Source organism: Glycine soja, chromosome 9 (assembly GCF_004193775.1).
Source record: "Glycine soja cultivar W05 chromosome 9, ASM419377v2, whole genome shotgun sequence".
In the NCBI taxonomy this organism is placed as follows: domain Eukaryota; kingdom Viridiplantae; phylum Streptophyta; class Magnoliopsida; order Fabales; family Fabaceae; genus Glycine; species Glycine soja.
Genome location: NC_041010.1, coordinates 28,586,030 through 28,604,077, shown reverse-complemented (window position 1 = coordinate 28,604,077; position 18,048 = coordinate 28,586,030). Strand labels below are relative to the sequence as shown.

Below are 18,048 nucleotides of genomic sequence, written 5' to 3'. Positions count from 1 at the left end.
CTGTAAAAAACCGATGTTAAAATTCAATAATAACACATTCGTTAACATCGGTTTTTTATAAAAACCGATGTTAACTGTGAATAGTAACACATTCGTTAACATCGGTTTTCATAAAAACCGATGTTAACTGTGAATAGTAACACATTCGTTAACATCGGTTTTTTATAAAAACCGATGTTAACTGTGAATAGTAACACATTCGTTAACATCGGTTTTTTATAAAAACCGATGTTAACGAACGTTAACATCGGTTTTCTGTAAAAAAACCGATGTTAACTGTCAACAGTAACACATTCGTTAACATCGGTTTTTTGTAAAAACCGATGTTAACTTTCAATATTAATATACATTTTCTGGGTGTAATTCATATTAGCAACATCGGTTATTTATATAACCGATGTTGGTAATTTTACTTTAACATCGGTTTTTGAAAAACCGATGTTAACGATAATATTATCAACGTCGGTACTTTCAACATCGGTTGAAAAACCGATGTTGAAAGTCATAAATAACCGATGTAGAAAGCATATTTTCTAATAGTGTGTACATCCTGCTAAGATGTAACAGAAGGTACATTTGATGAACTTGTTGCATGATGCATGGATGCCTTCACTACTTGTTCAACAACCTTAGTAACTTTATGCCCTAAAACAACCTTCTTCTTCTTCCTTGGTGGCATCTTGGTTGGGTGATCTCCTTCAGTCATTCTCATTCAAGATAACTATTATAAATTATAATTTATATATACAGAAGATAATGACGTTACAATTATCACAATGACAATGCATAAACTACTAAGTTCTGCTATAATCATGAGTAAAAAAGAAGCCCAATTATGAAAAATGAATTCCCTTAAAGGGGCTTCGAGCACATTTCGTATACTTGGATTAATGCATCTTCATTCTAAGATAAAAGTGTGTTATAGTGAAATCGCCACTAAGTGTTATGGTGGTTTGGTTTTTCTCATTTATGGTGGAACAAATAGATTAAAAAAGACTTGTCAATATGTTTGTCAAATTTACTATCCAAATATTCAGGTTGACCCATCAAATTTACTAATAGTAGTGATCAAATTTTGGCTTAATACACTGGCACGCTGCTACTCTACTAGTAGTAGCTTTCAAGCATATTTTAATAAACCATTTATGTTCCCCTTGTAGTAAACAAAATATTCTAATTCTTTATGTGAACCATTTATGCTAATGTTGAAAGTAAAGAAAAAGTGTGAGAGAGAGATTTGGATGGTGATGGTAAAATGACATGATCCTTATTAGGAGCAGATCGCTTGGTACAGGTCACGAAAATGAATGATGCCACTTCCAAATATTGAAGATAAGTAAAGGGTAGACACCACAAGGGTTCAAACTTGATAAGCTTGAGATTGGTTTAACAAGAAACCCAGAGGAAAGCTCTCACAAAAATACACACATTTTGTCAAAATGCCAAAAGTCTCTTTTCTTCAAAATGAGTTCAATGCATATAGTGTAGCTGAGGTGCAACTGAAAAGGCACCAATTTATTTAACTAAAATTACAAAATACAAAAATATTCAATATGGACCTTCAAATTAGTTTGGACCTTCAGTAATAAAGATTCTTGGGAGTGTCTCTGGGCCTTCATCCTTCTCTACTTGGGCCTTGTCAAGTATGGTTACTACCATTTGTTGGAGGGTATCCTTTGACTTTTTGGTCCTACTCCTGGTCATAGGTCCCTGTATTTTTGGGCAACTTTGATATTCTCATCATTTCCTCCTTCTTGGAAAGCATTTTCTCTCAAATCTTCAGGATCACCACTTGCAAAAGATGGAGTCAAGTCAGCAACATTAAAAGAGGAACTTACTTCATACTCACCTGGAATATCAATCTTGTAAGAATTGTCACGATCCTCTCTAGTACTTGGAAAGGTCCGTCTTCTCAAGGTTGAAGTTTGGACTTCCTTTGTTCAGGAAACCTCTCTTTCCTCATGTGTACCCCAACCCAATCATTTGGTTTAAGTACCACTTTATTCCTGTTCTTGTTGGCTTACTTGGCATAGCTTTCATTCTTCTTTGCAATGTTGGATCAAGTGGCCTCGGAATAATTAAGAAGGGGGGATTGAATTAATTATTAATGTGTCTTGACTAATTAAAATTTATCCTTCTTAATATTACTAGATTCAATTAGGCTTTACTACTAAGTTATGAGAAGGTAAAGAACAGAAACAATAACTTAGACAAAAGTAAAGCGGAAATAAAAAGTGCACAACAGAAAAGTAAAGAGTGTAGGGAAGAAGAAAGAAAACACAAGATTTATACTGGTTCGGCCACAACCCGTGCCTACGTCCAGTCCCCAAGCAACCCACGGTTCTTGAGATTTCCAATAACCTTGTAAAATCCTTTACAAGCAAAGAGCCACAAAGGATGTACCCTCCCTTGTTCTCTTTGAACAACCAAGTAGATGCACCCTCTACTTGAAGCAAACCACAAAGGATGTACCCTCCCTTGTGTTCACTATTACAACCAAGAAGCTACCCGCTTCTTACACAAAATTATCAGACGGTTAGTTCTTTGAATTCTTTGTTTGGGGAATCAAAAGAATTATCAGACGGTTAGTTCTTTGAATTCTTTTGGCAAGAGGGAGAAGGAAAGAATCAAAAGAATTCTCAGACGGTTAGTTCTTTGAATTCTTTTGGCAGGAGGGAGAAGGAATGAAGAAGAAGAATAACACAAGTTTTTGGCCAATGAACTTTTCTTGAATAAAGAAAGTTTTGAACAAAAGCTCTTAGAAGAATGCTTTGAATGAACAAAAGAAATCTGTTTTTTTAATGAAAGGAATCTATTTTGAAATTCATGCCATGGTCACATATTTATAATCATTTGATGACTCAAGTTAAAGTTTGTGACTCTTGGCAATTTCTTTAAAACTAGTCACTTTAAAAGTTATTACTCTTTTGAAAACTAGTCACTTTAAAAGTTGTGACTCTTTTTGAAAACTAGCCACTTTAAAAGTTGTGACTCTTAAAAAATCTTCAGAAACTAGTCACTTTAAGAATTGTGACTTTTGGTAATTTATTTTTCAAAATAAGTCACTGGTAATCGATTATCATCATAGTGTAATCGATTACACATCAACAAATGTGACTCTTCATGTTTAAATTTAAAAATCAAAACGTTTAGAAACACTGGTAATCGATTACATATATTGTGTAATCGATTACACAAGTTTGAAAATGTTTTATCACAAGTTGTTACTTTTGAAATTTGAAATCCAACGTTTAAAAACATTGGTAATAGATTACATGCTCATGGTAATTGATTATTGCTTTGTAAATCAGTTTGAAAAGAATGTTGGCTACTGGTAATCGATTACTGCCTTTTGGTAATCGATTACCAGAGAGTAAAACTCTTGGTAAAAGATTTTTCTTTGAAAAATTCTTTTGGACAAATTGTGCTATTCAATCTTTTCTTTTGAAAAAATATTTTTATACTTATCTTGATGTTTTTCTTGAAGTTCTTGCATATCTTGAGTCTTCTCTTGAATCTTCACTTGAATCTTGATTCTTAAAACTTGTTTGACTCTTGATTATTGACTTGAGTCTTTGGCATCATCAAAATAAACTTGGAAAGCTTTGCTTCCACATGCAATTTGAGCCTTCACTTGCTCATGCAACCTTTTTACATATTCAACTTTAGCATGTGCATCCTTATGTTTAAAATCATAAATGTTAGGCAATGGTTATAAAACCAAGACAAGGTCATGCTTCTTGGGCATGATGATGGATATGTGAGAGACCAAAACATGAAGGTTACCATTGTGTACAACCATTTTGGACCTAATTGCAATCAACGCATGCCAAGGTAACTTATTGCTAAATTAAAAAATTAAAATACATAAATTAAAATGCTTTAGACAATATTAATTTTTCATATTGACAAACAAATTAACTTTCTAGGATTCGCCATGGATATGCACATGTGGCCAACAATCTTTACCAGGGATGGGTGCAATATGCAATTGGGGGAAGCATGGAACCTAGCCTCAAAAGCGAAGCTAACCTCTTCATAGCACCAATAACAAGGAGTAAGGAGGTAAGAAATTTTACAAATTCCATTTCAACCACTTAATATTCAATTAATAACTAGTCACTTAAGTATATATACTTAATGTTAGTGTTATGCCAATTGTTTAATGTGCGTAGGTGACATGGAGAAAGGGTAGCCATAAAAATGGGGATAGATGGGAATTTCATTTAGTGAGGGATGCTTTTGAAAATGGAGCCTCTTTTGCAGTAACAAAAGGAAGACGTGTGCCAAAACCAAATTATAGCAAGGAACAAAGGTTTAAAGTTGTTGATTCCAAATATGTGAGATCATTGACGCGTTCATCAGATGTGTTACCATGCAATAAAACCTCTAAATATTGATCAACTAAAAAATATAAGAGGGATCTTGTATTGAATTAGTTGGATTCAGATAGGATTTAAACCTAGTAAATGAATTAGTTGTATTGAATTAGAGGATCAAAATTTGTACTTTAAATTTGAATTCTAAACCTTGTAAATTATGAAATTCACGGTTATTATAATTCACATATTGGACTGTAATGAAAATTTTAATAGATATCCAACAATCTTGAAGATCTTTTAAAATTGTTTCCTAAATTTGAATTCTTCAAAAAAAGTAATCCTTTTTATTTCCATGTTTGTATCAACCTGGTTTTATGATGTTAAGTATTGAGATAATGTTTTTACTTATTTTAATTTATTTTTTATAGGATTTTAGGAAGAGAAGATAATATCTATTTATGATAGAAAAAATCTCCAATCTCAAAAAATATTTCTAGATAACTTACATTTACCTTAAGAAGACACTTGAATGTACTCTCAAAAATTTTATTTCAAACAAACAAATTTTCATACAATAACCTATTAGTTATTGAATTAATGTTTAATTAGGATATGTTGCTATTATGTTGACCAATGATAGAAAATATTGTTGCCCATTATGAGGAAGTATATATTTCGTGGGGAGCAATAACATGGGACAAAGTTAAGAGATTAATGCTTCATACACTTATTACAAAGAAAGAACATTAAAGAAATAGTTTTAATTTTATTTTATTATTTATAAGTATAAGACCCAAATATTTTCCAAAGAATAAACTTCAGAAAAATAAAATTCACTTTCAAAATGGCTGGTTCCCCTTGATCCAGACCTGGAAGCTGCGGTGATGAGAGGCTGGTCTTCTTCCAATTCTAATAATTTTCTAGACAAAATAGCTTCTGGTTCAAAAGAGATGAATGACTGGGGGGGGTAATCAAGAGGAATTTTTGAGAAAAAGTTGAGATATGTAGAAGAGAAATGGAGAGTAGTCATGTTTCAATCAATGCTCATGAGGAATCTTACTCACATTGCTCAAGAGGAATCTTACTCACATCAGATATCAAAATATTTTTGGCTAAAGGATGCTAATGTTAATTCCAAATTCTTCTACTCAACCGCAACCTCTACGAAAATATCAAATTTCATCTCCTCCTTAACACGTGAATATGGGAATGTTGTTCATGACCATAGGGATAAATGTGATGTAGTCATTTCCTAATTCAATAACCTCTTTTCTCCATAGAATGTTTGTAATGATTTTATGTCAATTATTAATAATATTCTTGATAGGGTGCTGAGTATTGATAAAGAAACTTCCTATGTTCGAGGTTAGGAAGGGTACCTCTAGAAAATAAGGGAGGAATAGAGCAAATGTTAGTAATTTTTTGGTCCCTTTTCTGCCTTACGCATTCACATATATATTGTTCTACATCAGGAGACATAAAACAGAAAACTCTAACAAACCCTATCATTGCTTGACACATGTACCACTAGGTATTCCACTAAAACAGAAAACAAGGATAATGCAATTCCACTATAATAGAATGCTTTATTTTATCACTACTAAGAGTAATAGTCTAAGAGTAACAACTTAGTGAATATATTCCTCCCAATATGTGGGCTTCCTACTAATGTGTTTGGGTCTCTGGTACTGAGTGCTATCATCCCCTGGCCATATGAGAAACACTTTATCCTCAAAGTGATATGTGGCTTGCAACTCGGTCCATTCTTCCTAAGTGGAGTCTTCAAGACTTAGCCCAAGCCATTGTACAAGTACCAGAAGCTTGGGTGGGGTAGGATTATCCCATTTATGATCCAAAATAGTTAGAGGTTGGATGATGGGCTTATCCTTGGTTGCTGATGGCGGAAGAGAGGTGTTAGAGTGCGGTGGTCCAAAATGTGGTTTCAATAGAGAGCAATGAAAAACAGGATAGATTTTGAACGATTTAGGGGGGGCCAATTTGTAAGCTACTCATCCTATCTTCTCAATGACTTTGTAAGGATCGTAGTACCTCTTCCCAGTTTTTGGTAAGCCTATCCCAAAACTGAAGATTGTCGGCATGGTCTCAACCTCACATATACCCTATCTTCAATGTTGAATGATACATCACGATGATGCATGTCAGAACCTTTCTTCATTATCTCCTAGGCACGTTCAAGCTTTCGTTAGAGAAGTTGGAAAGCCTCTTGTCGTGAACGCTGCAGAAAATCTAATGCCTCGACAGAAGAGGAGCCAGTAACTAGTATGGTATACTGGGGGGTGGTTTACCATAAGTCACCTCATACGGGGTCAGATTGGTGGACGAATGGCTAGTGGTGTTATAACACCATCCTGCCAAGCTAAGAAACTTTCCCCATTACGAGGGCTGGTTATGCACGAAGACTTGCAAATACTGCTCCAGTATGCGATTCAGAACCTCAGTTTATCCGCCACTTTAAGGATGATACGTTGTTCTCATGTGTAGCTTAGTGCCATTGATTTTGAAGAGCTCTTGCTAGAAGCGGTTCATGAAATCAAGGTCTCTGTCAGAAATCAAGCTTTTTGGGAACCCATGTAACTTACACATCATGTCGATAAAGAGTTGAGCAATCTTATGGGTTGTTAAGTGTGTGGGGAGCATACCAAGGTGAGCACCTTTCAAAAAATGATCTACTACTGTTAGAATTACAGTTGCTCTTTGGTATACAAGGAGACCTATGATGAAGTCCAAGGCTATGTCTTCCTAGGGGCAAGTAGGAGGTGGAATAGGCTGAAGCAAACAGTGTGGCTTTTGCGGCATGTACTTCGTGTGTTGGCAGTCAGTGTAGGATTTGACAAATAGTTGGACATCTTTCCTCATGTCAGGCCAAGTGAAGCTTTGTTAAAGTCAACTCAGTGTTTTGGTAAAACCAGTGTGACCTCCCAAAGAGGATTTGTGGAATTCCTCAAGCAAGAGGGTAATGAATGAGTTCCTTTTGTTCAACCAAATGCACTCTTGTGAAGAAGCAGTTCTTCGTTGATGGAAAATCTAGGGTGATCAAGAGGATGATAATGGATAGCTTGAATAGGGTGACATACTTTGTAGTATCTCGTAATTCTTTTCTAAGGTCGCTATGGAACTGGAAATGAGGCATAGATAATATCCAAGAAGCCTATGCTATTTTTTCGTTCCTTCGAGATAGTGCATCAGCCACAATGTTGGTTTACCCCGATTTATTCTTGATGGTATAATCATAGCCGAGAAGTTTTACAAGGTAATAATGTTGTTCCGGTGTCTGAATTAATTAGGTCATCAATTCTCATAGGCTCTTATGATCCATGAGAATCACAAAGGGTGACTTAGAAGATATTGCCGCCATCGCTTGACTGTCGAAGTGATTGTGTGCAACTCTCGGATATAAGTCGAGGAACAGAGCAATTTAAGGCAGAATTATTTGCTGAAGTAATGCGAGTACTGGAGCGTGGGTCATGGTGACTTTCAAGGTGTCAAAAGATGCCTGAGCCTCGTCAGATCAATGGAACTGGTCTTTGTAGAGAAGACGAGTTAGAGGTGCCGTCATTTTTTCTCTTTTCTTTTATACTTTTTGTCTTTATTTTTCTTTTCAACTAGTCACAAGAAAATGAAAAGACGAAAACAAAGGAACTTTCATAAAACAAAGTACGAATCCCTAACACTTGTTGAAACCCACTCCCAAAACAATTTTAGGGCCTCTTTTCTCCTTGAAGTTTAGGATAAGATGATTTTCCACTTTTTGGATTGTAATGAGCTACAAAATGAAAGAAGAGGTTAATGGATCAAAGAGGGTGACAATGGATATTAGTGCAAGGTAGGCTTATTTGGCTAGTGGCTAAAAGAAAAAAAAGGCCCAAATCATTTCAATCAATGCATGTGCAACAAGGAATGACAAGAGAAGCAAGGAAAAACCTAGAGTAATCTAGCACAAGGGTGAAATCAAACATGAAAGAGCGTGAATGGAATAATGCAATTCATCCATAAAATCCCAAAAACTCACAAGGCATAATTCCATTACACATGAAAATGCAATCCTCCTAAGGAGGGACCCATCACCAAAGCCATGGCTAAGAGATTCCAAGAAGATTGGACCAAAGATGCAGGAGAAGGCCCTAGGGTTCTCATGAGCCTTAGGGTAGATTTTGGGCCCACGGGCTAAGTATGAGCCCACTTATCTTTGTACATATTAGATTAGGGTTTCATTATTTTTGGACCTTGTATTTAGGGCTCCATAGTGCAGGGAGGCTACCCTAGTAATGTAGGATTTTTCATCCCTTGTATTTTAGGGCACCTAGACTAGTTTTTGTATTATGGGTAATTTTGTAATTTCACATGAATTAAGTGCACTATTTGATGTGTGTGTGTGTTGGGAGAGAAATTTAATTGAATTAGGAGAAGCTCAATTCAATTAAATTTTGGGCCATCCTAAGGGGGAGGTGAGCATTTGGTTGCTACACCCCATTGCTACATCATATAGTCACACTTTGTGCATGCCCTTCATGCTTTACATGCCTCATGACATCTAAGCACACTTAATGAAGAATCTTGGACTTGATCTTGGATTAGTTGGCTGAGCCATAGCTAAAATTCACTAATCATAATTAGTGAAATTTTGGCTCCACAAATTCAAATTCAAATTCAAGTGAAATTTGAATAGAAATTCAAATTTCCCTCCAATTTTGTGTAACACTTAGGCTATAAATAAAGGTCTTGTGTGTGCATTTTTTTAACTTTGATCATTTAAGAAATTACACTTCAAAGTCCAGACCTCATTTGAGGCATAAATTTCATGCTCGTTCTCTCCTTTTCCCTCTACTCATCTTCTCCTACGTCCAAGCTCTTATCCATGGCTTCCTATGGTGGTGAGCTTGTTCTTGACTCATCTTCTCCTTGAAGTGGTGTCTCCAATCACCTTTCCTCCTTCTCCATTCTACCGCCATTGATCTTCAAGAAACAAAGGGCTTCATTGATGAAGAAGATCCAAGGCTTACAAGCTCTACATGGAGCTAAATCACATGATCCACCTCAAAATTTTCAAGCCTACTTATCACTTCCACAATGGCAACAATGGTTCACATCAAGCATGAAACCTCTCAACTAAAAATGATACATCTCTCACAATTTATACAAGTTAGAAATCCTATGAAAAACATGAGAAAGTGCCTAAATTCAACAAAAACAATAGAAAACAGCAATTGCAAAATTTGTATGTTTTTTATTTTTTGTATGTAAAAACAATAAAAAGTGTAAAACAACAAAACAAAACAAATACAACAAAGCAGAAAACCAAAAATAACAACAAAATGTAAACAATACACAAAGACATAAAGACAGACAAAACAGAATACAACTAAACAGAAACAGAAAACAGATACAGACACAAAAATTAAAACAAAATAAAGAAACAAAAATAACAACAGAAATGAAAAAAAAAACAAAAAATAGAGAAAATAGAAAATAGAAAAACAGAAAACAGATTTTTCTAAACTGTCCGTCACACTTGAAATGCACATTGTCCTTAATGTGAGCACGTAATGAAATGCAAACAAAGAGACAACATATAAAAGAAAAGGGAAGGAAACTCCTCAAGTGCCATTCAAGGCACATCATCACATAAAATTGGCAAGACCAAAGAGAGGTCCAAAATTCCTCCTCTACTTGGGGGCTCTCATGAACAAGCTTGGGTTGGTGACTGCTCACTTTAAAAAATTTGCTAGTAACTTCATTTTTAATGTCAACTGCACCATGGGAAAAAACATTAGTAATAACAAAAAGACCATCCCATCTAGATCGAAGTTTACCGGAATTAAGCTTGAGGCGAGAGTTAAACAAGAGCACTTTTTGGCCAATATAGAACTTCTTCCGAAGAATCCTAGAGTTGTGAAACCTCTTCACTTTCTCCTTGTAAATCTTGGAATTCTCATAGTCTTCTAAGCGGATCTCCTCAAGTTCTTGTAATTGAAGCTTCCTTTCCATACCCGCTTCATCAAATGCCATGTTATAACTTTTCACCTCCCAATAAGCACGGTGCTTAATCTCCACTGGAAGGTGGCATGCCTTACCAAAAACCACCCTATAGGGAGACATCCTGATGCAAGCTCCATTGGAGCTTGTAGGCCTAAGATCTTCTTCATCAATGGATTCCTTTGCTTCTTGGAAGATAAATGGCAGCGGAATGGAAAAGGAAGAGAGAGAGGAGACGCCACTTCAAGGAGAAGATGAGTCTAGAAGAAGCTCACCACCATAGGAGGCCATGGATAAGAGCTTGGAGGAAGAAGGAGATGAATGAAGGGAGAGGGAGAGAAGAGCACGAAATTTTGTGCTCATAAAGAGCTCTGAAATCTGAAGTTAATATTCAAATGATCAAAGTTGAAAAAATGCACACACATGACCTCTATTTATAGCCTAAGTGTCACACAAAATTGGAGGGAAATTCAAATTTCACTTGAATTTGAAATTGAATTTGTGGAGCCAAACTTTGGAGCCAAAATTTCACTAATTATGATTAGTGAATTTTAGTTATGGTTCAGCCCACTAATCCAAGATCAATTCCAAGATTCTCCACTAAGTGTGCTTAGGTGTCATGAGACATGAAAAGCATGAAGGACATGCACAAAGTGTGACTATATGATGTGGCAATGGGGTGTAGTAAGCAAATGCTCACCTCCCCCTCTAAAATTTAATTGGATTGGGCTTCTACCAATTCAATTAAATTTATTTCCAACCACACACATCAAATATCCACTTAGTGCATGTGAAATTACAAAACTACCCCTAATACAAAAACTAGTCTAGGTGCCCTAAAATACAAGGGCTGAAAATTCCTATATTTCTAGGGTACCCTACCTACATTATGGAGCCCAAAATACAAGACCCAAAATTAATGAAACCTTATTCTAATATGTACAAAGATAAGTGGGCTCGTACTTAGCCCATGGGCCCGAAATCTACCCTAAGGCTCATAAGAACCCTAGGGCCTTCTCTTGCATCTTTGGCTCATTCTACTTGGAGTCTTCTATCCAATGCCCTTGCGGGGTAGGATTGCATCACATCCCCAAAGGTGTTCGGTAAGGGGTCATGTGGGCCCATAGAGCATCATCAAGTAACCTGCTCCAATCCTTCCTGTTGGGTTGTACTACCTTCTGCAACACTTGCTTCATCTCTCTATTAAAAATCTTCATTTTCCCATTAGTTTGGGGATGATAAGTTGTAGCAACTCTGTGCACAATCCCATACTTCTAGAGCAAGGATGCCAATGACCTATTACCGAAGTGACTCCCCTAGTCACTAATAATGGCTCTAGGCACACCAAACCTACAAAAAATATTAGATCTCACAAAATCCCCAACAACTTTAGAATCATTAGTTCTAGTGGCCTTAGCTTCAACCCACCTGGAAACATAATCAACAACGAGTAAGACATATTAAAAACCATGAGAAATAGGAAATGGACCTATAAAATCAACACATAAAAAATATCACAAAAAATTATGGGATGTTGGGGAATCTCTCATGCCTATGTGTAATGGTTTATCTCGCTCTCTGACACTGCCCATAGGTGGTGAAAAACGATGAGCATCTCTAAAAATGGTGGGCCATTAGAACCCATCAATCTAAAATCCTCCTAGAGATTCGTTGAGGACCAAAATGACTGTCGGTAGGTGTGCCATGACAAAATTATAGAATAGACTGAATCTCATGATCGGACACACACCTGCGAATCACTTGGTCACTACCAAACCTCCACAAATAAGGATCATTCCACACATAGTATTTGGTATCACTCTTAAGTTTATCTATTAGAATTGATGCAACAATGAAATTCACAATATTCGCAAACAAAGGAGTGACATGTGATGAATGCAACTACATCAAATGCTCATTAGGGAAGTTATCCCTAATAGGGAGGGAATCAACAGGTCCCTCAATCCTACTGAAATGATCAACCACCATGTTTTTTGCACCAGTCTTGTCTCTGATCTCAATATCAAACTCCTAAAGAAGAAGCATCCAGCTGATCAATCTGGGTTTAGCATCAAGCTTCTTCAACAAGTACCTCAAGTTTGCATGGTCAGTATAGAAAATAATATGGGAGCAAAACAAATAAGATTTGAATTTATCTAATGCAAAAACAATAGCTAAAAGCTCTTTTTCGGTGGTGGTGTAGTTGACTTGAGTTGCATCCATAGTGCGTGAGGCGTTAGCAATGACATGTGATAGTCTATCAAATCTCTGCAACAAAAACAACCCCCAAGTGCATATTTGGAGGTATCAGACATGAGCTCAAATGGAAGCTCCAAATTCGGTGGCTGCATAATAGGAGAGGTGGTAAGCCTCCTCCTTAACTCTTCAAATACCTCTCTACAAGACAGGTCAAGCACAAAATCTACATCCTTCTAAAGAAGCTTGGACAATGGTAGGGCAATCTTGCTAAAATCTTGGATGAACCTCATGTAAAAACTTGCATGTCAAAGAAAAGAACGTACTTCCCACACATAAGTGGGGTAAGGAAGAGAAGTAATAACATCAATCTTGGTCTTATTGACCTCAATACCTCTACTAGAGACCAAATTCCTTTAGGCTATCCAAACATGCATCAAAGGAAGAACCATAAACAGTGAAATCATCCATAAACACCTACATGAAACTCTCTAATAAATCGTAAAAGATACTCACCATGCACCTTTGGAAGGTGCCAAAAGTGTTGCTTTTATTGTTTCTGTTGTTATTTCTATTTATGTATTTTGTTTTAATTTTTGTGTCTATATCTATTTTTTGTTTTTGTTTAGTTGTATTCTATTTTGTTTGTCTTTTTGTATCTATATGTTGTTTCTATTTTTTTGCTCTTTTCTATTTTCTGTTTTGTTGTATTTGTTTTGTTTTGTTGTTTTACTATTTTTTATTGTTTATACATACAAAACAAACAAAAATAAAAAATATACAGATTTTGCAGCAGTTGTTTTCTATACTTTGTTGAATTCAGGCACCTTCTCATGTTTTTCATAGGATTTCTAACTTGTATAAATTGTGAGAGATGTATCATTTTTAATTGAGAGGTGTCATGCTTGATTTGAACCATTGTTGTAATAGTGGAAGTGATAAGTAGGCTTGAAAATTTTGAAGTGGATCATGTGTGATGGAATTATGCCTTGTGAGTTTTTGGGATTTTGTGGATGGATTGCGTTATTCCATTCATGCTCTTTCATGTGTGATTTCACCCTTGTACTAGATTTCTCTAGGTTTTTCCTTGTTTCTATTGTCATTCCTTGTTACACATGCATTGATTGAAATGATTTAGGTTTTCTTTCTTTTAGCCACTAGCCAAATAAGCCTACCTTGTATTGATATCCGGTGTCACCCTCTTTAAGCCTTTAACCCCTTTTTTCATTTTGTAGCTCATTACAAGCCAAAAATTGGAAAATCATGTTTTCCTAAGCTTTAGGGAGAAAAGAGGCCTTGGAATTTTTTTGGGAGTGTGTTTCAAACAAGTTTGGGGGATTTGTAGTTTGTTTTATGAAAGTTCCTTTGTTTTCATCATTTCATTTTCTTGTGACTTGTTGAAAAGACAAAAAAAAAGAAGAAAAAATAAAAAAGCATAATATATCACCCTGGGAAATTTATCAATTTTCTGAGCAAGGACAACCCCCAATGCATAATTTGATGCATCACACATAAGCTCAAAAGGGGCTGTCCAGTCAGGTGCCTGGATGATGGAGGTGGTAGTCAGCGCTCTTTTGAGGCAATCAAAAGCCTCTTTGCATTTGTCATTAAAGTCAAACTCCACCTCCTTTTGCAACAAGTTGGACAGTGGAAGGGCTACTTTGCTAAAATCTCTTATAAAGCGCTTGTAGAATCCTGCATGACCAAGAAAAGATCGCACCTCTCGCACACAAAAGGGGTAAGGCAATTGTGAAATAACAGAAATTTTTGCAGGATCTACTTCAATACCCTTATTGGAAATAATGTGGCCTAAAACTATACCTTGCTCAACCATAAAATGACATTTTTCAAAATTTAGAACACGATTAGTTTCGATGCATCTATTCAAAACTTTTTCCAAACTATCCAAACAACCATCAAAAGAGGATCCATATACAGTGAAATCATCCATAAACACCTCTATGCAATTTTCTAAGAAATCACTGAAAATACTAATCATGCACCGCTGGAAGGTACCAGGGGCATTGCACAGGCCGAAAGGCATCCTCCTATAGGCAAAAGTGCCGAAGGGGCAGGTGAATGTTGTCTTTTCCTAATCCTCAGGAGCAATAGTAATTTGCATATAACCAGAAAAACCATCAAGGAAACAGTAGTGAGATTTACCTGCCAGGCGTTCAAGCATCTGGTCAATGAATGGCAGGGGAAAATGGTCCTTTTTGGTAACCTGGTTCAGCCTCCTATAGTCGATGCAGACTCTCCAACTGTTCTGCACCCGAGTAGGAATCAACTCCTCATTCTCATTTTTTATCACTGTGAGGCCGGTCTTCTTCGAGACTACCTGGACGGGACTCACCCATTGGCTGTCGGAGATAGGATAAATGATTCTAGCTTGTAAAAGCTTGGTTATCTCCTTCTTCACTACATCAAGAATCACCGGGTTGAGTCTTCTCTGTGGCTGTCTTACTGGTTTAGCTCCATCCTTTAAATTTATTCGATGCATACATGTGGATGGGTTAATACCAGGAATGTCCGCCAGGGTCCAGCCTATAGCCTTCTTATGCTTCTTGAGAACAAACAACAACTTCTCCTCTTGCTCATCAGCAAGGGAGCCAGATATAATTACTGAAATTTTTTTGCTATCATCCAAGTAAGCATATTTTAAATTTGATGGCAGAGGCTTCAATTCTGGTGTGGCCGGCTGGATAGTGGTAGAAGGAGATGGTTTCTTAGCCTGTACCTCATAAAGAAAGTCAGAGGTATGTGTACTTCCTAAAATATGGTTAGTCCTATCTGACTCTATAAAATCAATCTCGAGAGGTAAAACACCACCACCACCAGACATGCAATCAATATCAATTTCAGATTCACTCTCAGCATCAAATTCAGACATATGATCAAGTACAATTTCAGACTCAATGCATGAAGAGTGAGAGGCATGCAGATTAGAATAAAGATCAGTCATGTATTCATCAACAACATGGTCAATTATTTCAGCACGAAATACATAAAGATCTTCAGATGGGTATTTCATAGCATCCATAATATTAAAATGAACAATTATATCACCAAACTCCATGGGTAGTGTGCCTGCATATACATCAATCTTAGTTCTAGCAGTTTTCATAAAGGGTCTGCCTAGAATGATGGGAACTGATCCTTGAGAAAATCCATCCTCCATATTCAAAATATAAAAAACAACAGGGAAAATCAGTTCACCAACTCTAACTAAGACATCTTCTATGAAACCAACAGGATAGGCAACACTTCTATTAGCTAAATGAATTACCACATCAGTTGACTGCAAGGGACCTAGAGATAGAGAATTAAAAATAGACAGAGGCATAACACTAACAGAAGCTCCTAAATCTAGCATGGCATTGTCAAACTTACTATTCCCTATAATACAAGGTATGCTGAATGTACCTGGATCTTTATATTTTTCAGGAATTTGGGGGACAGATTTACCAATCAATGCGGAGACATTTCTGCCCATGCTAATTCATTCACTTCCCTTAAGCTTCCGCTTATTAGTGCACAACTCCTTCAAGAATTTAGCATATCTTGGAATTTGCTTTATTACATCCAGCAGAGGTATGTTTACCTCTACTTTTCTAAATGTTTCCAAGATCTCTTTCTCTGCCTCTTCCATTTTTTTGTTGGGAACTGCTCTTGGAGGGAATGGAAGAGGGATGTGCTACGGGTTCACCTGCACAGAAATTGTTAGGTAAATTTTTGTCATCACCTTTTTCTGGAGTAGAGTGAAGTTGGGCAGGTTCATTTGCAGATGAGAAAGGTGCTACGGGTTGAGGTCCTTGACACTGCTTTCCCGACCTCAATGAAATGGCATTGGCATTTTTGGGATTTTGGACAGATTGAGAAGGCAGCTTGTCAGAATTCTGCGACTGTTGTTGATTTAATTGTGTAGCCAATTGTCCCATCTGATTGGTTAAGCTCTGAATGGAGGCTCTGGTCTCTTGTTGAAACTGAATGTTTTGCATAGTCATTTGCCTCACAAGTTCTTCGAGGGAAGGTTGTGGAGGAGCCTCAACTGTTTGCTGTTTTTGGGGCTGTTGCTGTTGTTGGATTGGTGGAGGAATGTATGGTCTGCTTAGGCCAACAACATTTTGGAAGGAAGGAGCAGGCTGCTGTTGTTGTTGTTGAGGGCTAGACCATCTGAGATTAGGGTGATTCCTCCATCCAGGATTGTATCTGTTGCTGGAGAGGTCATAATTGTTTTGTTGTGGTTGATTTTGTTGCTGAGGTTGAGGAGGTCTATTGTAAATGTTTGCAGCATAAGCTTTAGGCTGCTTAATTGCTCCAGGTTGCTGCATGGAAGGGCAAAGGTCTGTATGGTGGTCAGCAGAGGAGCATAAACCACAGACTCTTGCGACAGGTACAGATTTCTGATTCAAGGCCAACTGGGTTACCAAGTTAACCAATGCATCTAGTTTTCCTTCAAGCTTCTTAGTTTTAGATGATGCAGATGAGTTTGTAGCTACCTCATGCACTCCTCTAATGACTATAGCATCATTTCTGGCGCTAAACTGCTGGGAGTTGGAAGCCATCTTCTCAATTAAATTTTTGGCTTCAGTAGGAGTCATGTCTCCAAGGGCTCCACCACTGGCAGCATCTATCATACTTCTCTCCATATTACTGAGTCCTTCATAAAAATATTGGAGAAGAAGCTGCTCCGAAATCTGATGGTGAGGGCAACTGGCACATAGTTTTTTAAATCTCTCCCAGTATTCGTATAGGCTCTCTCCACTGAGTTGTCTAATACCTGAGATATCCTTCCTGATGGTTGTGGTCCTGGAAGCAGGAAAAAAAAATTCAAGAATAGTCTCTTAAGGTCATCCCAGCTCGTGATGGACCTTGGAGCAAGGTAATACAACCAGTTCTTTGCCACTCCCTCTAAAGAATGAGGAAAAGCCTTCAGAAATATGTGATCCTCTTGGACAGCTGGGGGTTTCATGGTGGAGCAGACAATAGGAAATTCTTTCAGATGTTTGTGCGGGTCTTCACCTGCAAGGCCATGAAACTTTGGAAGCAAATGGATCAGTCCAGTTTTAAGAACATATGGGACATCCTCATCAGGGTATTGGATGCACAAGCTTTCGTAGGTGAAATCAGGTGCAGCCATTTCCCTTAGAGTCCTCTCACGGGGTGGAGGTTGTGCCATGTTCTCGGAATGTTCAAAATTAGAATGGTCAAAATTATAATGCTCAAAATCAGGATGTTAAAAATCACCAATAACAGAATGCACAGATTCACCAGTAATGGAATGCTCAGGATGATCAAAAGGTATAAAATAATGCCTAACTAATCTATGAAATGTCCTATCTATCTCAGGATCAAAGGGTTGTAAGTCAGATGGATTGCATCTAGTCATACACTACATTCAGCATGCACAACTAGTTGCCTTGTCATGTAAATAAAGGAATAGGTTTGAACTACAACTACCCTCAAATTATATCCAAATGACTTGAAATTTTGTGAGCAACCTTATAAAATGATGAGAAGATAGCACATAAAATTT

At 37.0% G+C, this 18,048-nt stretch overlaps 1 non-coding gene across 1 annotated transcript; it reads left to right on the top strand.

Moving 5' to 3' along the window:
• The first annotated feature begins 17,207 nt into the window (after window positions 1-17,207).
• LOC114369078 lies at window positions 17,208-17,314 on the top strand. The gene has a single exon (XR_003657537.1). It is a non-coding gene; the product is annotated as a small nucleolar RNA R71 (small nucleolar RNA).
• Window positions 17,315-18,048: the final 734 nt, after the last annotated feature.